Below are 17,852 nucleotides of genomic sequence, written 5' to 3'. Positions count from 1 at the left end.
TCTCCAGCTTTGCATACAAATGATGTTGGCGGAGCTTGGTGAGGACTGAACGAATGTGCCTGATATGATCTTGTTTTGAAGCCGAGTAGACCAAGATGTCATATATGTACACTGAGGCGCAAACGTCAATCAGTTCTCTCAAGACATCATTCATGAAATATTGAAACGCTGCGGGAGCGTTGCATAAGCCAAAGGCATGACTTGATATTCCAACAAGCCATATTTGGTACAGAAAGCGGTTTCCCACTCATCTCCGCTTCTGACTCGGACCAGATGGTATGCTCCCCGAAGGTCTAATTTGGTATAGATCTGGGCATTTTGACTTGGTGTAGCATTTCTGGGATAAGAGGCAAGGAGAAGCGGTTCTTCGCGGTGATCTGGTTTATTGCGCGGTAATCAATACAGGTCCTCAAGTCCCCTTCCTTTTTCAGTACGAAGAACAAAGGACTGGCTGCTGGGACTTAGATGGGCAGATAAATCTGTTTGCAAGGTACTGGTAAAATAGGATTTCAGGTGAAGGTTTTCTGGTTCGGTGAGAGCGTAGATCCTGCCGCAAGGGATTTGTGCCCCAGGAATAAAGTCAATTTGACAATCATAAGGTCTATGCAGCGGCAATGTGTTATCCTGGTCTTTTTGGAATACGTCCTGAAAGTCATGATATTCATCTGGCAAATAATTAGTTACTCCTAGGGTAGAAGCTACAGTATTGGAAGTCTTGGAGATACAGGAGTTGGGTTCCGGTTCAGAGAGTAGCATGCCAGGGAGCAGTTGCTGGAGAAGGTTAATTTCCGTGCCCGCCAGTCAATCAAAGGGTTGTGAGCAACCAACCATGGCATCCCTAGTATCAACCGGAACTGAGGTGCCTTAATAAGATCGAATGAAATACACTTCCGATGTCCATCCTGGCACAGCAAGGTTACTGCAGCTGTGCACTGGGTTACTGGTCCAGAGGCGATTTCTGTCCCATCCATGGTAGTCACCTTGTCCCTGGTAGACTTAGAACACAACGGGAGCCCCATCTCTGCTGCCAACTCTTGATCTATATAGTTTCCAAATGCTCCGCTGTCGATGTATGCTTCTACGGCATGCATCTTTGACGATTGTTGGTGGTTTATTAAAATCACGGGTATCGCAAAGTGTGAGGTCAGTGGCTCTTTCTCATCACTCGACAAACTGACCTCTATGGTTGCCGAGCTTGTTAGTTTTCCGATTCCTTAACTTCATCCTTTTCTGTGGCCCCGACTGTCCTCCTTGGGGGTTTTACTGGGCAGTCTTTCAGAAAATGTCCTGGTTTTCCACAATACTGTTTTGTTAATGGCGGTCGTATCCCTCCGATCTGCATTGGTTCTACGGCGTTGTCTGGCACCCGCGGTGCGTTGTCTCTAGGCCCAACATAAACTACTTGAGAGTCTGCTTTGAACCTTTCTGCTTTTCGGTCCTGCAACCGATGGTCTAGCTGCACGACCAGATTTATGAATTCGGTACAGTCTCTGGGGGGTGGGGGGGAGTCAACTACCTGGGCCAAGACGTCCTTTAATTTGCCTCGTAAGCCTCGCTGGAATAACATGGTTCTTTTGTTTTCTGGCCACCTGGCTTCAGCAACCAGTCTATTGAAAGTAGCAATGTATGTTAACAAATCTTGGTTCCCCTGCCGGCCGGAGGGATAAGAGTTTGTTATCCACTGCTTGTTCCTGGGTGTGGCGAGCAAACAGTTTTTCCATTTCTCTCTGGAACCCCCCATAATCCTGCAACAATGGATCATTATGGGTCACCAATGGCACCGACCAATCCGCTGCACTTCCACTCAGGATGAAAGCTACCCGAGCTTGGTCATTTGGAAATGCAGGAAGGGATATAAGGTGCACACTCTCAGTCCTGAAATATTAGGGATTAAAGGTTATTAGACCAAGGGTTTAAAGGTCTTTTGGGTGCGGGGGAGGAAAAGCAGCCCTAGCACAGGGCTGCATAAATATATAGAAGAGAGAAAAGAGGATCCAAACTGGAACCCTCCCGTCCCCTGCACACCTATAAATTGCGTCAAAAAGACGCCTAAACATTAGTTAAAAAACCTTTTTTGTATTTCAAAATCAAAATATTCAATTAGAAAGCAGATTTAGTCATTAATAATTAAGCAATCAATGGTGTGAATATAAGAACATGCGTAATTTATTCCAAACGCAAATAACAGAGAAAGTTTCATTCATTGTGGACGGCTGACGCGTTTCGAGAAGTAAATTCTCTTCTTCATGAGCCAAAGATCATACAAATGAACTGAAATAAAAAAAATGTTGAAAAAGTATGTATAAGAGCAGGGTATTGTAGTTCAAGAGGCATACTACATACTATGGTACTTTTGCACAATTACATGTGAGCATTGGGCTGGATGTCCCAGATTGCATACCCTCAAGAAAGGACAGAATCCAATTTAGTGCTTATACAGACACTCATATTTCATTAGTATCCAAAGCCACAAGCAACCCAGACTCCAGTGGCTCCAATGTATAATAACAGAGTAATCATCAATGTAATGGAGAAAGTATACAGCCCTGTGTCTAAATACAACTACAAAATCCAGATCAGGCATGCGCTCACCTTATGTGTAAGGATCCTGTGTCCTATTTTGTTAGATGGTGCCTGTGGGCAAGTATTCTTCAATCAATCATAAAGAAATCAACAAATAAAAAAATGCAACGGGGGTCCCAGATGCTGAAAACAACAATACGGGCAATGAGAGGTGTGCATGGATGCACGGTACTGAAATTAGGTTAACAAAAGCTGCATTGCTTAATTAAGTGTTGGAAAAGGTAAGGACTCACCCTGGCGGGGTGATTTTTCGGACAGGTCCAACGGATTCCGAAGAACCCAGTCCCGGGAATATAATGATGGCACGATCCAGTGCAGGATGCGGCACGCTCTAAGCGTCTGTAAGAAAAGCCCAGAGGAGCTTTAGATTAATCATGGCGAGTTTTGAAGTAAACCGCAACACTAGCCAGGCATAGTGTGGGAAGTGAGGCAACTTACTATTGAAGCCGCGGTGCGCGGTCGTGAACAGCGTTCATCAGTCTTTGCGAGGCAGATCGCGGCAAAGCGTCTTCATTCCAGGTCGAAGGTACTCGAGCGTTTGTTAGAGACCGTTGCTAGGCAGGGTACGCTCCAAGTGGAACGAAGGACCGTCCTGCACGGGTTAGACTGTACAAATGAGTGCAGTTGTGTAGAAACAGAAGTCGGACTAGTGAAAGTGTACACAGGCTGGAACAAGCTGCAAATGCACCTCATTTGGAAATGCCCCAGGGCGACAAAGGAAATGAAGGCGACACTGATTTATGAATGCTGCATACTTCCGTGGGTCACCCGAAAACCTTTCTGGTGGTGCCAGGGGAACTGTTCCAGGCAGCGTGATCTGTACTGGTGTGGGGGGATAAGATGGTGAGATAGGATCAGTGGATTTCCTCCAGGCAGAGGAGTCTGACCTGCCTGTGATTGCAAGAACTGTCTGCCGATTTCGACGGTGCGCTCCTTGGTCACTATTAGGTCTCTTCGGAGTGCATTAGTCTCTTGTCGAGCTGAAAGAACCTCAGCACGAAAGTCCCCCAACAATTGGGCTAATTGGTCGATTTCCGATGTTTCCATGGCACCCAGGTGGATTATTTATGTGAGGCTTTGCGTTCTGTTATGCTCACCTGGTATCCACGGGGACGCCACCCAGCCAGTTGGTCGTTGGTGCCCTTCTCAATGATTCCCTGGTGTGGGTCTCGGTGTCGATGGGACTCTGCCTGGAAATGAAGACTATATTAGGACTGGACGACCAAGGTAAGTTTTCCCCCACCTCCCTTGTGATTTCAGCCCCTCCGGGTTCTCTTCTCACCTGGTTGTCGGAATTGGTGGCTCTCTGTCCTGCTCTCTGTGCAGGGGCGCGTTGTCTTTTGTGGGCGCGTGCGGTACAGTTACATCACTGACTGCGGGCCTAGTAATGTTTTTCAGGTAGGTCTTATTGCGATTGATGGCGTTGTTATTGTTGCATGCCTTTTCTCTGTTCTAAAATGTCTCTTTTTATCTCCCCTAGGTGCGCGGAGTGTCAGCTTGGTGAAATGGGTAGGCTGGTTCTCACCGGTAAACAATGGCGCACAATATCACTATGATGCGGTAAGGATGGCGCTTTGCGCAGCACAGCAATGTCTTGTCCTCACTGACCTGTGCTTTTCTCTTTTTCGTAGGTCGCGGTGTGTTCCAAGCGCGGATGGAGTTCCGGAGCTATGCCGGTCGAAAAGCAACCAGCCAGGTAAGTCTAAGCGCTTTGTGGATGTAATGTCTGTACTACCTCCTTTAATGATGTCTTTCTCCCTTTGTGAGGTCCTTCGATCCGGGCCGCGAACTCTTCCAACGGAGCTGCCCAGGTGCCGCGAGCAGTGAAGGATGCAGATTGCAGGTAAGATTCTGCTGCTAACGATGTTCTTTGTTTTTTTCTGCAGGTCCGGAATTCGTCAGGCTCGTGAGAAAGCTGAACACGGTGAGCGTCACGTTGCTATTAGCAAAGTAACGCGACACGTGTTGTCTTGTTCGGGTGTGGTTTAAATAGCCACTGTAAAGTAGTCCAGGTAAAGTAGCCCCTAGGCCACCACACCCAAAACACTAGACCGCATAGCTTGGTTCTAGGAATCAAGCTATGTGGATGCCTCCATGTTGGCTGAAAGCCTAAATAAATTAGTTCCTCAAGCAGATGTCTTTCCTTACTGATGAGCCTGGCGCCAAAGGTGCGAGGACGGGCCCCAAGAGGGCCTGAGAAGTGGATGCCAGGCCTTATTAGCGATCCGAGTTCTGATCCCACCTGGCCAATGGGCTTGCCAGTGGTGATCAGGGCTGAGGGTCGCGACAGAATGCACCGTGTGCCTGATTGGCTGCCTGCCTGCCTGAATGCCCGTAGTCGTGATTGGATGCTTGAGTGTGACCCAGCGGAATGAATGGGAGATCAACAGTATATCTGGGGACCTCTCACTGCTAGGAATCGTGTTCAGAAGCTGAAGTCCACTACGACGAGTAACTGAAGCTTAACCTTGAGCCCTGCTGGATGAGAAGAATTGCTGTTGCTCTCCTTCGCAATCTGAAAGCTGCTGTGCCTCAAGGACTGACCCGGAGAGGACCTGGTAAGGCGCCCTCTTCCCAAGCTACGAGGGACCATCGTGCACAGCTGATCTTTGCCTAAGCTCCCTGGTAGACAGACCTTCGACAGGCTGCCGACCCGATACAGGGATTGCTGCAGAATTCCAAGGAGAAGCACCCGGACTGCTGTCCACCACTGTCGACGACCGCCGTCGCCGACTGGAGCCGCCGTGCTCCCGTTGCTTAAGAACTTCATTGATCCAAGGACGCTCTCGTCTGCATCTTCACCGCTGTATCCTGCCAGAGAAGGCCCGACTGTCGACACGCCGAGGAGCATCCACCGGTGGTTTCCCGCCAGCCAAAGACCACAGACACGCCGAAGACTCAACGTCCTTGCTGGGCCACAGTTCTTCAACTCTTTGCGGTCCAGAACCATCAACCTCGAGGTGCCCCGCACGCCTCTTCCTTGCACGATGTTTATGCTTCCCCGTCAACGAGCACCGCTAGGAACGACTCGGCCACTTCACTGTCGTAGCTCGACCTGTTCTTCGTCGGACGTTCGACGACCCATGACTCCTGCCTGAAAGGGAGGACACTCAAGAAGGGCCGTCAATTCCCTGACGTGGAACGCTACAACGCAAGGTACTTTGGGGTTGCAGAACTATTGGAAAGTCTAGTGTGAACAATATATGGACTGGGCTTGTATCTTTCTTCTACATGTTGGGGGGGGGGATCTCCACACAAAACTGTGTTTAACGGTAGTTACCAGTATTCTGCCTATTGCTCAACCAGCTTGATTTCCTTCCTCTATCTACAGCTGGTTTCCTCTTTATTTTGATCTGTGTGTCATTCTGAGCGTATGCACTTTAATGAGATCTAATAATGTTAGTGGTACCACTTTAGAATTGTACATATTTACCAGTGTTGATTTTCAGAGTACAAAGTGAGTTATAGTGATCGTGTATATGACCTTGAATATTCATTATATAAAGACTGTGTTTTTACCGATACAGTGTGTGGACATTCCTTTGTGGGTGCTTGGGGACTACACTGTACTTAAGAACCAGCTTGCATCACCTCCTGAGAAGCTAGGCCTTGATTGCTCGACTACGTCTACCAATACTAGAGAATCTTGGCAGGGGTCTCTGTGTCTCTCCTCTACCAAATAGAGAGCGGAAGTACAGACCCACCCTCCCGGTCTTTACACTGTCCACCAACGCTCCTCGGGTAAAAGGGAGAAATACCTGAGCCATGGCAGGAGGGCGACAACATTGGCTGCCTCGCAAGTTCCATACATTGGGGGGGAGGAGGGATGGCACCCATTACTGCTGCTATGAATGCAGAAAGAAAACTCAAGGTCTGGGAGAGACCCATTGGGAATCCTGACAAACCCAAGGTCTGGGAGAGACCCTTTGTGAATCCTGACAAACCCAAAGACTGGGAGGGACGTACTGTAAATCCTGATTAATGCAAGGGCTGGGAGAAGTCTACAAGAGGCTGTTGCAAGGCAGAGGAACGGCCTGAAGGAGAGAGAACCATGAAGCTTGAAACCTGGAAGAGATATTGAGACAAAAGGTGAAAACAGAGAGACCGAAAGGATTGACCAGAGTGATTAACTACTACAAGAACATTCTCAGAGGAGAACTTCTAGATAATAGAGTTGGACTTTGAAGACCAGGTTTGTGAAGCCTTTACATTGGGCCAAAACCTTGGAACATTTGTGCTGCTAGTTTAGGGGAACCAAGGGGTTAAAAGACTTTTGAAGATTAGGTGCTGGAACATTTTGTTTGACAACTATTTTGAGACTTTACATAGGAGGTTAGAGCGTCTCAAGTAGAGACAAGAACTTGTAAGAATAAGTTAAGAACTTTATGATTTGAACCAGAATCAACTAAACAGTTGAACACCTGGACGAAAACCCCCACTTTGTGTAGGTACACACTGTCTGCCATTTGCTTTAGGACAATCCCCATTTGTAGGTCATCCCCTATACCTATAGGTGTTTAAATACAAAAATGAACCATCAAATGTCCACTAATAATCAGCAAGTGGCGTGTGTCCTTGCTCGGCCTTACCACACAAAACACACTGCACGCTGGACTCCACTGTCATCCAGAAATAGCTCCTCCTGATTTAAAGGCTTAGGGGAGTTCAGCACAATGTCTGGAACTGGTTCTTTCTGGCTCAACCCCGCTGCCAGTAGCTCTGCTCTAATAGGGCCATTTCTCTTGGCTGATGGGGTTCAGTCACTGGCTGCTGGGGTCTTGCCCATGATCACAGAGACTGTATGATGCTGAACCTTGCACCATAACATGATCACGGAGACTGTATAATGCTGGACCTTGCACCATAACATGATCACGGAGACTGTATGATGCTGAACCTTGCACCATAACATGATCACAGAGACTGTATAATGCTGGAGCTTGCTCCATATCATGATCACAGAGACTGTATGATGCTGGACCTTGCACCATAACATGATCACAGAGACTGTATGATGCTGGATCTTGCACCATAACATGATCACAGAGACTGTATGATGATGGACCTTGCACCATAACATGAACATGATCACAGAGACTGTATGATGCTGGACCTTGCACGATAACATGAACATCATCACGGAGAATGTATGATGCTGGATAGATCTACCCATTTTAAAAAGACTCACCTTTCATCCTAGCGGTCTCAATAATGCTGTAGAAGCTAGTTGGGGTTGCCAGAATATCATGAAGGTTTGGGAGCGAAATCCTATGCTACAGGTGTTTGGAGGAGGATGAACTCGGTCTGGAGATGGGGTATTGCCAAGCATCACATAGAACATGGGTAATGCCATGGACCCCACACAGTAATGAAGATGACAAGGAGGGAGAGGAAGGGATTGGAATAAAGATGTGAAGAGCAGGAGCAGTCAAGCATCAAACAGTGAAAAAGAGCTGCCTCTGGGAACTAGGAGCTATTACACAGCTTCCCACTAATCCAACTTCCACATGAGATACACACTATTTGTCCACTATATATGACCGATTCTGCTTAAAGTTACTTCTAGCTGTTTACTAATACATCTCTACCCAAATTTCCCAACACACATAATAAATGTCACTGAGGTAGGGTTGTGTGGTACAAGTTCCTTTAACGTTGATTTTCTGAAATTCAAAACTTTTTTTTGGCGCAATTAAACCATAACGTCCCTTTAATGTTTTCTTCACTGAATAAATCACGCACAGTGTTAATTGATTGATTAATTATTTGTATAGCGCCTATACACAATGTTCTTCAAAGCGCTTCAAAGAGGGATGGAACATGGGGGAGTACAATTACATTCTTACAGGTCCTTGAAACAATTCAGAATGTGAAATAACCATCATAATCAGCCAGGTGACATTTCAGATAGTGCAAGTGCAAGGAACAATTAAGGAGGAGAAGGGAAAGAATGAGACAAGACAAGCAGTAACATTACTATGCCTGACGACAATCGATGTAGTGCATGAGTATAACGAGAGGAGGGGGAGGGGGGTATGAGACAAGCCTGACGACAATCGATGTAGTGCATGAGTATAACGAGAGGAGGGGGAGGGGGGGTATGAGACAAGACAAGCAGTAACATTACTATGCCTGACGACAATCGATGTAGTGCATGAGTATAACGAGAGGAGGGGGAGGGGGGTATGAGACAAGACAAGCAGTAACATTACTATGCCTGACTACAATTGATGTAGTGCATGAGTATAACGAGAGGAGGGGGGAGGGTATGAGACAAGACAAGCAGTAACATTACTATGCCTGACGACAGTTGATGTAGTGCATGAGTATAACGAGAGGAGGGGGAGGGGGGTATGAGATAAGACAAGCAGTAACATTACTATGCCTGACTACAATAGATGTAGTGCATGAGTATAACGAGAGGAGGGGGAAGGATAAGAATGAGACAAGACAAGCAGTAACATTGCTATGCCTGACGACAATCGATGTAGTGCACGAGTATAACGAGAGGAGGGGGAGAGGGGTATGAGACAAGACAAGCAGTAACATTACTATGCCTGACGACAATCGATGTAGTGCATGAGCATAACGAGAGGAGGGGGAGGGGGGTATGAGACAAGACAAGCAGTAACATTACTATGCCTGACGACAATCGATGTAGTGCATGAGTATAACGAGAGGAGGGGGAGAGGGGTATGAGACAAGACAAGCAGTAACATTACTATGCCTGACGACAATCGATGTAGTACATGAGTATAACGAGAGGAGGGGGAGGAGGGGGAGGAGGGTATGAGACAAGACAAGCAGTAACATTACGATGCCCGACAACAATCGATGTAGTGCATGAGTATAACGAGAGGAGGGGGAGAGGGGTATGAGACAAGACAAGCAGTAACATTACTATGCCTGACGACAATCGATGTAGTGCATGAGTATAACGAGAGGAGGGGGAGAGGGGTATGAGACAAGACAAGCAGTAACATTGCTATGCCTGATGACAATTGATGTAGTGCACGAGTATAACGAGAGGAGGGAGACGGGGGGGGTATGAGACAAGACAAGCAGTAACATTGCTATGCCTGACGACACTCGATGTAGTGCATGAGTATAACGAGAGGGGGAGGAGGGGGGTATGAGACAAGACAAGCAGTAACATTACTATGCCTGACGACAATTGATGTAGTGCATGAATATAACGAGAGGAGGGGCAGGGGGTATGAGACAAGACAAGCAGTAACATTACTATGCCTGGTGCCAATTGATGTAGTGCACGAGTATAACGAGAGGAGGGGGAGGGGGGTATGAGACAAGACAAGCAGTAACATTACTATGCCTGACGACAATCGATGTAGTGCATGAGTATAACGAGAGGAGGGGGAGAGGGGTATGAGACAAGACAAGCAGTAACATTACTATGCCTGACGACAATCGATGTAGTGCATGAGTATAACGAGAGGAGGGGGAGAGGGGTATGAGACAAGACAAGCAGTAACATTACTATGCCTGATGACAATTGATGTAGTGCATAAGTATAACGTGAGGAGGGGGAGGGGGTATGAGACAAGACAAGCAGTAACATTACTATGCCTGACGACAATTGATGTAGTGCATGAGTATAACGAGAGGAGGGGAAGGATAAGAATGAGACAAGACAAGCAGTAACATTGCTATGCCTGACGACAATTGATGTAGTGCACGAGTATAACGAGAGGAGGGGGGTATGAGACAAGACAAGCAGTAACATTACTATGCCTGACGACCATTGATGTAGTGCATGAGTATAACGAGAGGAGGGGGAGGGAGGTATGAGACAAGACAAGCAGTAACATTGCTATGCCTGACGACAATCGATGTAGTGCATGAGTATAACGAGAGGAGGGGGAGGGTACGAAGGGGGTATGACGTGAGGAGGAAAGGAGAGGAACAAAACAAGCAACTGTCATAGTAGGTCAAAGGGCGATTCAGAATAGTGCTGGGTGGGTGGGAGGAGAAGACAAGCTGGGAAGGGGGGAGGCAGACAAGCTGATATCAAAGGTCACGGGACAGATGATAAGAGTAAGTGCTAATGGACATAAAAGGCAGGGGGGAGGGGAGGGCAAGGTGGATGTGAAAGACAGGCGGCTACGACTACTATACACATTGATTAATGTGACAAACTGGAGAAGATATAAGGAGTAAGTGAAGCAAGTAAGATAAGGCGGTAAGAGGAGCAGAGAAACATTATCCAAGTTTTGTGCTAATGTTTAGAGAAGGGGAAATGGTCGGGGGTAAGTGCAAGTAGTTAGTAAAACTCTCTCAGAAAATATAATAATGATTTATTGCCATGAGTCAAAAGTGAGACATAATTACAATGCAAGCATAGAAAGGAACATATCAGTGCACACATGCATGTGTATGTAGTTAGTGCAGCTGTCTAAAGGGATAAAATAAAACTAATATAGAGCTGGAGACCATGTGGTTTGAAAAGAAGTCGCCAAGAGAGAGAACGGCAAAAAGAAAACCATAAAACAGTTTTTAATAAATGCCAACATTATTACTTAAGACCTACCAATGGTTGTAAATAAACCCTTCCTAAATGTGCCATTAGGGGCCAGTGTTGGCTCGGGAATGGGAGACTTGCAGTTACCGAGAAAGCAATAGTAGCGAGAAAGAGACCTACCAATGGATGTAAATAAACCCTTCCTAAATGTGCCACTAGGGGCCAGTGTTGGCTAGGGAATGGGAGACTAGCAGTTACCGAGAAAGATGGTGATTCATAACCAAGTAAAGTGGCTTTCCTGCCATAGAGATGAGCCGTAAAATATAAGTGAAACTCCAAAGGGCAGGAAATATCACTGAAGAAATGACTCCACACCAAGCGCCTATAGCAGGACAGTATATAATAAATATTGCACATAAAACTAACATTGAAAAGCCCTTCTTGTGCGGAAGCGGGTGACGTGTGAGCAAAGTTGCTACAGTTTTGCAATATAAATGTGAGAGCCGCATATATGGGGGTGTAGATAGACTGGCGGGGGGGGAGTAGTGGGGGGTGGTCTAAATCAATTAATTAACAGGAGACCCAACTGTCCCTCCCAGCCACCTCTACTCCAGTGTAGACGCCAAATTACATCTGCAAAACCCCAGACACCGCTCAAACGAGGCTCCCGCCGAAACCCTTAACCCCGCCCCTCGCACAACAAATAAATATATATATCACCTGGATCAAGATACCAGTGCCCCTCCCTTTCAGATACACGACAGTAACCCCAGCCCCCCCAAAACAGAGAACAGTTCCCGCCCCCGTCCCTCATTTCTCTCCCCCACTTCTCAAACATCCCAGGACAGCACCCGAAAGAAGTAATTGCCCCCCCCCCCTTTGCAAGAACTTCAGTCCTGTCTACGCCCCCCTGCAGAAGTAAACTGACAGCTGAGCCCCCCTACAACGGACACTGCAAGGACGAGCAGTGCCCCCCAATAAGGACGAGCCACTGCCCCCACAGCTCCCCCTTACCTTTATATACCGCTGGCCAGGGCCCGAATCCCCCCCACAGACACAGCCCCCCAGTGCCGCGCCCTCACAGACACATGGGCCCCTTATCTGCAGCCTCCCAACTGCCCCCCTCCACAGACACAGCCCCCTTCACAGTCACAGCACCCCTTACCTGCAGTTCCCCCTCACAGACACAGCGCCCCCTTTAGCTGCACCCCCCCAGACACAACGCACCCTTTGACCTGCAGCCCCCCCCTTCGCTGACCTCTCAGACACAGCCCCCCCTTACCTGCAGCCACCCCCCCACCAGACACAGTCCCCCCCCCACCTTTGCCGCCCTCACAGACACAGCCCCCCCCCCTCTTACCTGCTGCCGGGCTCCGCTGCTGTCAGACCCCTCCTGCCCCCGGGAGGATCCGCAGCCCCCCATCGATGCTCCATGTCTCGAAGTAGGGCCGCAGGGTGCGGGGGAAGGGGGCCCCGGGGAAGGTGAAGAGCAGAGCCCGGTCCTGAGCATCGTAGACCGAGAGCCTGCCCGCCTCATAGTCCAGGAAGAGGCCCAGGACCCTGGGGGGAGCGCGGGGGGTCAGGGGGGTGGAAGGGGAGGTGTGAGCCCAGTATTTACCATCCCAGAGCTGCACTGTCCAGACTCCTCGCGCAGGTGATGCTGGGATCTTCCCCTTCCTGGGCACAGACTCATCACACACCCCCAGGGTCCAGCCCGTGCAGCCCCCCACCTCCACCTCCCAGTAATGCCCCCCGGAGCTCAGCCTCTCCTTCCCCAGGACGATGCCGTGTATAGTGAATCTCTGGGGGGTGTCGGGCAGGTCCTGGGCTTGGGGTCCCCATCTCACGCTTCTCCCGTCCGCGGACACGATGAGCCGGGGATGAGCGGTGCCAGAATCCAGAGTCACCACACCTGCAAGAGAGAAGCCCGGCTCAGAAACCAGCCAATCACAGGGCGCCAACAGCCTGTCACTCACACCCACAGCGAGAGCTCAGCCAATCACAGCCTCCTGTCACCACACCTGCAGATCCCGCCCACAGCCCAGGGGCATGCGGCTGTTCCTCCATTCTTCAATGAAACCCCAAGTGACCCCCCAAATTCACGAGATAACGGGGAGAGTCCCCCTCACCCCCACCCACAATTCCCCATTCTCCACCTCCATCTCAGGTCCCAGGGGGGTCTTCGGGTCTGCAAGGGGGGGGGGCGATGAAAAACGAAGAAACGAGAAGAACGCAAGAAGGGAGGAAAGAGCGAGAAAGGCAAAGAGAGAGACAGACAACACCCAAGAGGAGGGAGAGGGACACAGAAGAGAGACAGGCAGAGAGGAGACAGTGAGAAGAGAGGGGGAGAGAGGAGACAGTGAGAAGAGAGGGGGAGACGAGACAGCAGAGAAGAGAAGCTGAGAGGAGAGTGGGAGGGAGAGGGACACAGAAGAGAGGCAGGCAGAGACCAGACAGTGAGAAGAGAGGGAGAGATGAGACAGCAGAGAAGAGAAGCAAGAGAGGAGAGTGGGAGGGAGAGGGACACAGAAGAGAGGCAGGCAGAGAGGAGACAGTGAGAAGAGAGGGAGAGACGAGACAGCAGAGAAGAGAAGCAAGAGAGGAGAGTGGGAGGGAGAGGGACACAGAAGAGAGGCAGGCAGAGAGGAGAGAGTGAGAAGAGAGGGAGAGATGAGACAGCAGAGAAGAGAAGCTGAGAGGAGGGTGGGAGCGAGAGGGACACAGAAGAGAGGCAGGCAGAGAGCAGAGAGTGAGAAAAGAGGGAGAGATGAGACAGCAGAGAAGAGAAGCTGAGAGGAGAGTGGGAGGGAGAGGGGCACAGAAGAGAGGCAGGCAGAGAGGAGACAGAAGAGAAGGGGAGACGAGACAGCAGAGAAGAGAAGCTGAGAGGAGAGTGGGAGGGAGAGGGACACAGAAGAGAGACAGGCAGAGAGGAGAGAGTGGGAAGAGAGGGAGAGATGAGACAGCAGAGAAGAGAAGCTGAGAGGAGAGTGGGAGGGAGAGGGACACAGAAGAGGGGCAGGCAGAGACCAGACAGTGAGAAGAGAGGGCGAGAAGAGAAGCTGAGAAGAGAAGCAAGAGAGGAGAGTGGGAGGGAGAGGGACACAGAAGAGAGGCAGGCAGAGAGGAGACAGTGAGAAGAGAGGGAGAGACGAGACAGCAGAGAAGAGAAGCTGAGAGGAGAGTGAGAGGGAGAGGGACACAGAAGAGAGGCAGGCAGGGAGGAGACAGTGAGAAGAGAGGGGGAGACGAGACAGCAGAGAAGAGAAGCTGAGAGGAGGGTGGGAGCGAGAGGGACACAGAAGAGAGGCAGGCAGAGAGCAGAGAGTGAGAAAAGAGGGAGAGATGAGACAGCAGAGAAGAGAAGCAAGAGAGGAGAGTGGGAGGGAGAGGGACACAGAAGAGAGGCAGGCAGAGAGGAGACAGGCGGGTACAAGAGATCTGCAGAGAAGTGAGGGAGAGACGAGACAGCAGAAAAGCAGAGAGAAGAGTGGCAGGGAGAGGGACACAGAAGAGAGACAGGCAGAGAGGAGAGAGTGAGAAGAGAGGGGGAGATGAGACAGCAGAGAAGAGAAGCAAGAGAGGAGAGTGGGAGGGAGAGGGACACAGAAGAGAGGCAGGCAGAGAGGAGACAGTGAGAAGAGAGGGAGAGACGAGACAGCAGAGAAGAGAAGCTGAGAGGAGAGTGGGAGGGAGAGGGACACAGAAGAGAGGCAGGCAGGGAGGAGACAGTGAGAAGAGAGGGGGAGACGAGACAGCAGAGAAGAGAAGCTGAGAGGAGGGTGGGAGCGAGAGGGACACAGAAGAGAGGCAGGCAGAGAGCAGAGAGTGAGAAAAGAGGGGGAGATGAGACAGCAGAGAAGAGAAGCAAGAGAGGAGAGTGGGAGGGAGAGGGACACAGAAGAGAGGCAGGCAGAGAGGAGACAGGCGGGTACAAGAGATCTGCAGAGAAGTGAGGGAGAGACGAGACAGCAGAAAAGCAGAGAGAAGAGTGGCAGGGAGAGGGACACAGAAGAGAGACAGGCAGAGAGGAGAGAGTGAGAAGAGAGGGGGAGACGAGACAGCAGAGAAGAGAAGCTAAGAAGAGGGTGGGAGGGAGAGGGACACAGAAGAGAGGCAGGCAGAGAGGAGAGAGCGGCGGGTACAAGAGAGCTGCAGAGAAGAGAGGGAGAGACGAGACAGCAGAGAAGCGAGTGGAAGGGAGAGGGACACAGAAGAGAGGCAGGCAGAGAGGAGAGAGAGGCGGGTACAAGAGATCTGCAGTGAAGAGAGGGAGAGACGAGACAGCAGAGACGCCGAGAGGAGAGTGGGATAGAGTCTTGGGATAGCGATACAGAATAGAGGTGGGCAGAGAGGAGACAGTGAGGCGGGTGCAAGAGATCTGCAGATAAAAGAGGGAGAGACCAAACAGCAGAGACGAGACACTGACAGAACGGAGAGACAGACAGTAGAGAGACTCACAAAGGTAGACTGGAAACACGCAAGAGAGGAGACCGACTGTGAATGTCGGATAGAAATAGAGACATATTGCAGATTAAAGACAGAAAAGAGAGAGCAATAACGACAAAGAGACACGAGAGGGAACCGCCGGAGATGCAGAGAGAGCGGAACATGGAGGAAAGGATGAGTGGGAGAGAGACACGTGAAGAGGGAGAGAGCAACATGGACATGATGAGAAGCAGAGAGAGGAAGAGAGGAGAGACGGTGAACGGGAGACAGAGGTGGTGGAACAGAGAGAGACACTTATAACCCATCTCATATTATTCAGACCCCCCCCCCCATCCCCACACCCCCCAGGCAGCCTCGTGATACAACAGAGTGAACTCCTGGAAAATCCCCCACCCCCCAACCCCTTCTCTTCCGACATCTTTACACACCTCACTCCCGGCCAGAGAGTGCCCTGCAGCTCTGCCGAGCAAAGGAAGTGAAGGGGTGAAGAGACAGCACAGAGACAGACAGAGATCAGAGACATCGACAGGTATAGACTGGGAGAAAAAGACAGAGTGGGACAGCCAGAGATGAAAGAGAGATCAGAAGGGAGGGGAGAGACCAAGCAGAGATGCGAGAGAAAAGCAATAGGAAAGAGAGAGACAGACTAGCACAGAGAAGCAACAGGAAAGAGAGAGACAGGCTAACCGAGGGAAACAACAGGAAAGAGACAGACTAACACAGAGAAACAGGAAAGAGACAGACTAACACAGAGAAGCAACAGGAAATAAAGAGACAGACTAACACAGAGAAACAGGAAAGAGACAGACTAACACAGACACACAACAGTAAAAATGGAGACAACTAACCCAGAGAAACAACAGGAAAGAGAAACAGACAAACACAGTGAAATAAAAGGAAAGAGACAGACTAACACAGAAACCAGAGGAAAGAGAGACAGGCTAACAGAGAAACAACAGGAAAGAGAGAGACAGACTAACACAGAGAAACAACAGGAAATAAAGAGACAGACTAACACAGAAACCAGAGGAAAGAGAGACAGGCTAACAGAGAAACAACATGAAAGAGACAGATAGACTCAACACAGAGAAACAACAGGAAAGCTAGAGACTAGAGGAGAGAGAGTGAGGGCGATAAGCAGAGTGGAGAGGACGACGAGGCACAGTCGAGCGAGGGGAAAAGAGACATAGAAAGAAGAGGAGACAAGCAAGAAAGACAGAGAGACAAACTAACACACAGAGGAGAAACGGGAAAAAGAATGAAATAGCAAAGAAAGAGACATGTAGTGACAGGAGACCAGGAGAGAAAAGGGCGGGAAACTAACAGAGGAGGCCAGAGAATTTTTTTTTTTTTTTTTTTTTTTTTTTATTAAAAGTTGTTTTAATCAAGTAAATCTTGATTTTTCAACATACAAAATTTACATAACGTATTTAAAATTCAAGGGAACATATTCTGAAAAATACAATAAAATTGATATTAACAAAAATAACGTCCATATACAAATTTACATAGTCATTAACAACAAACTAATTAGATACATATATATACCTAATCACTTTAAACAGAATAAGATCATTCAAAAAAACAAGTAATAAGATAAATTCTGTATCTTAAACTTGAGTAGTGAACTCCTTAAGTGCGACTTTGCACACTAACTTTGCTTTTAAGTCCCAAACTATACAAAAAACTCAATATTGCATATCTAACAACTTTCAATTGACTATTAAATAGGAGAAACCAGCAACGTGTTTGAGACATGGTCATGTACCCAGTAAATAAATGTTCAAAATGGACAGTTCTTTTTGTTTGCAAACTTTGGCATTCAACACATAAGTGTTGCATTGTTTCAATGGCTAATTGGCAAAACCGACACAAAGCATCGTCTTTTCCGGTAATTCTGCGATGGCACAGAATTTCTTTTACGGGCCAGATATTTAATGGAAATCTTAAATAATCATCCCGCTGTCGGGAATGTGGGAACATCATTAGGTAGCGTTCTGTTTCCCCATAGCGCTTTAAGGCAAATGGGTTTTTCTTAAACTTTTTGCATAGGAGACATGCAGACCTTGTTTTTATCCAGTCATCCTCCCATATCCGTTTTTTTGCCTTAGTGGGATTGCCTAGCAATAGTGCCATTGAAAATCCAATATTAATAATGATTTTTTCTGCGTGATTTCGCCACGACACTGCAAATGGATCATCAGATCTTAAAAGATAAATAGCAATCATTCCTAACAACCCAGGCTGATTAACACTCAATATGCATTTTCGATACAACGAGCATAGCCTCCACTTATAGATGGCATATAGAGACAGGAGTCCTAGCTCGTGTCGCAGGATG

General features: G+C 48.6%; 1 protein-coding gene across 1 annotated transcript in view; it reads right to left on the bottom strand.

Annotated features, from left to right (window-relative positions):
• The window catches only part of LOC138521932 (uncharacterized), a 101,992-nt gene that overhangs the window by 51,601 nt on the left and 32,539 nt on the right, over positions 1 to 17,852 (bottom strand). The window contains exon 2 of the transcript XR_011283179.1: positions 12,423 to 12,974. The gene's annotated coding sequence lies outside the window, so the exon portion shown is untranslated. The remainder of the gene's footprint in view (positions 1 to 12,422; positions 12,975 to 17,852) is intronic.

This window comes from Ambystoma mexicanum, chromosome 13 (genome assembly GCF_040938575.1).
Source record: "Ambystoma mexicanum isolate Mex_15411 chromosome 13, UKY_AmexF1_1, whole genome shotgun sequence".
In the NCBI taxonomy this organism is placed as follows: domain Eukaryota; kingdom Metazoa; phylum Chordata; class Amphibia; order Caudata; family Ambystomatidae; genus Ambystoma; species Ambystoma mexicanum.
Note: the sequence above shows the minus strand (reverse complement) of the source record. Positions and strands in the feature narration are given on the sequence as shown.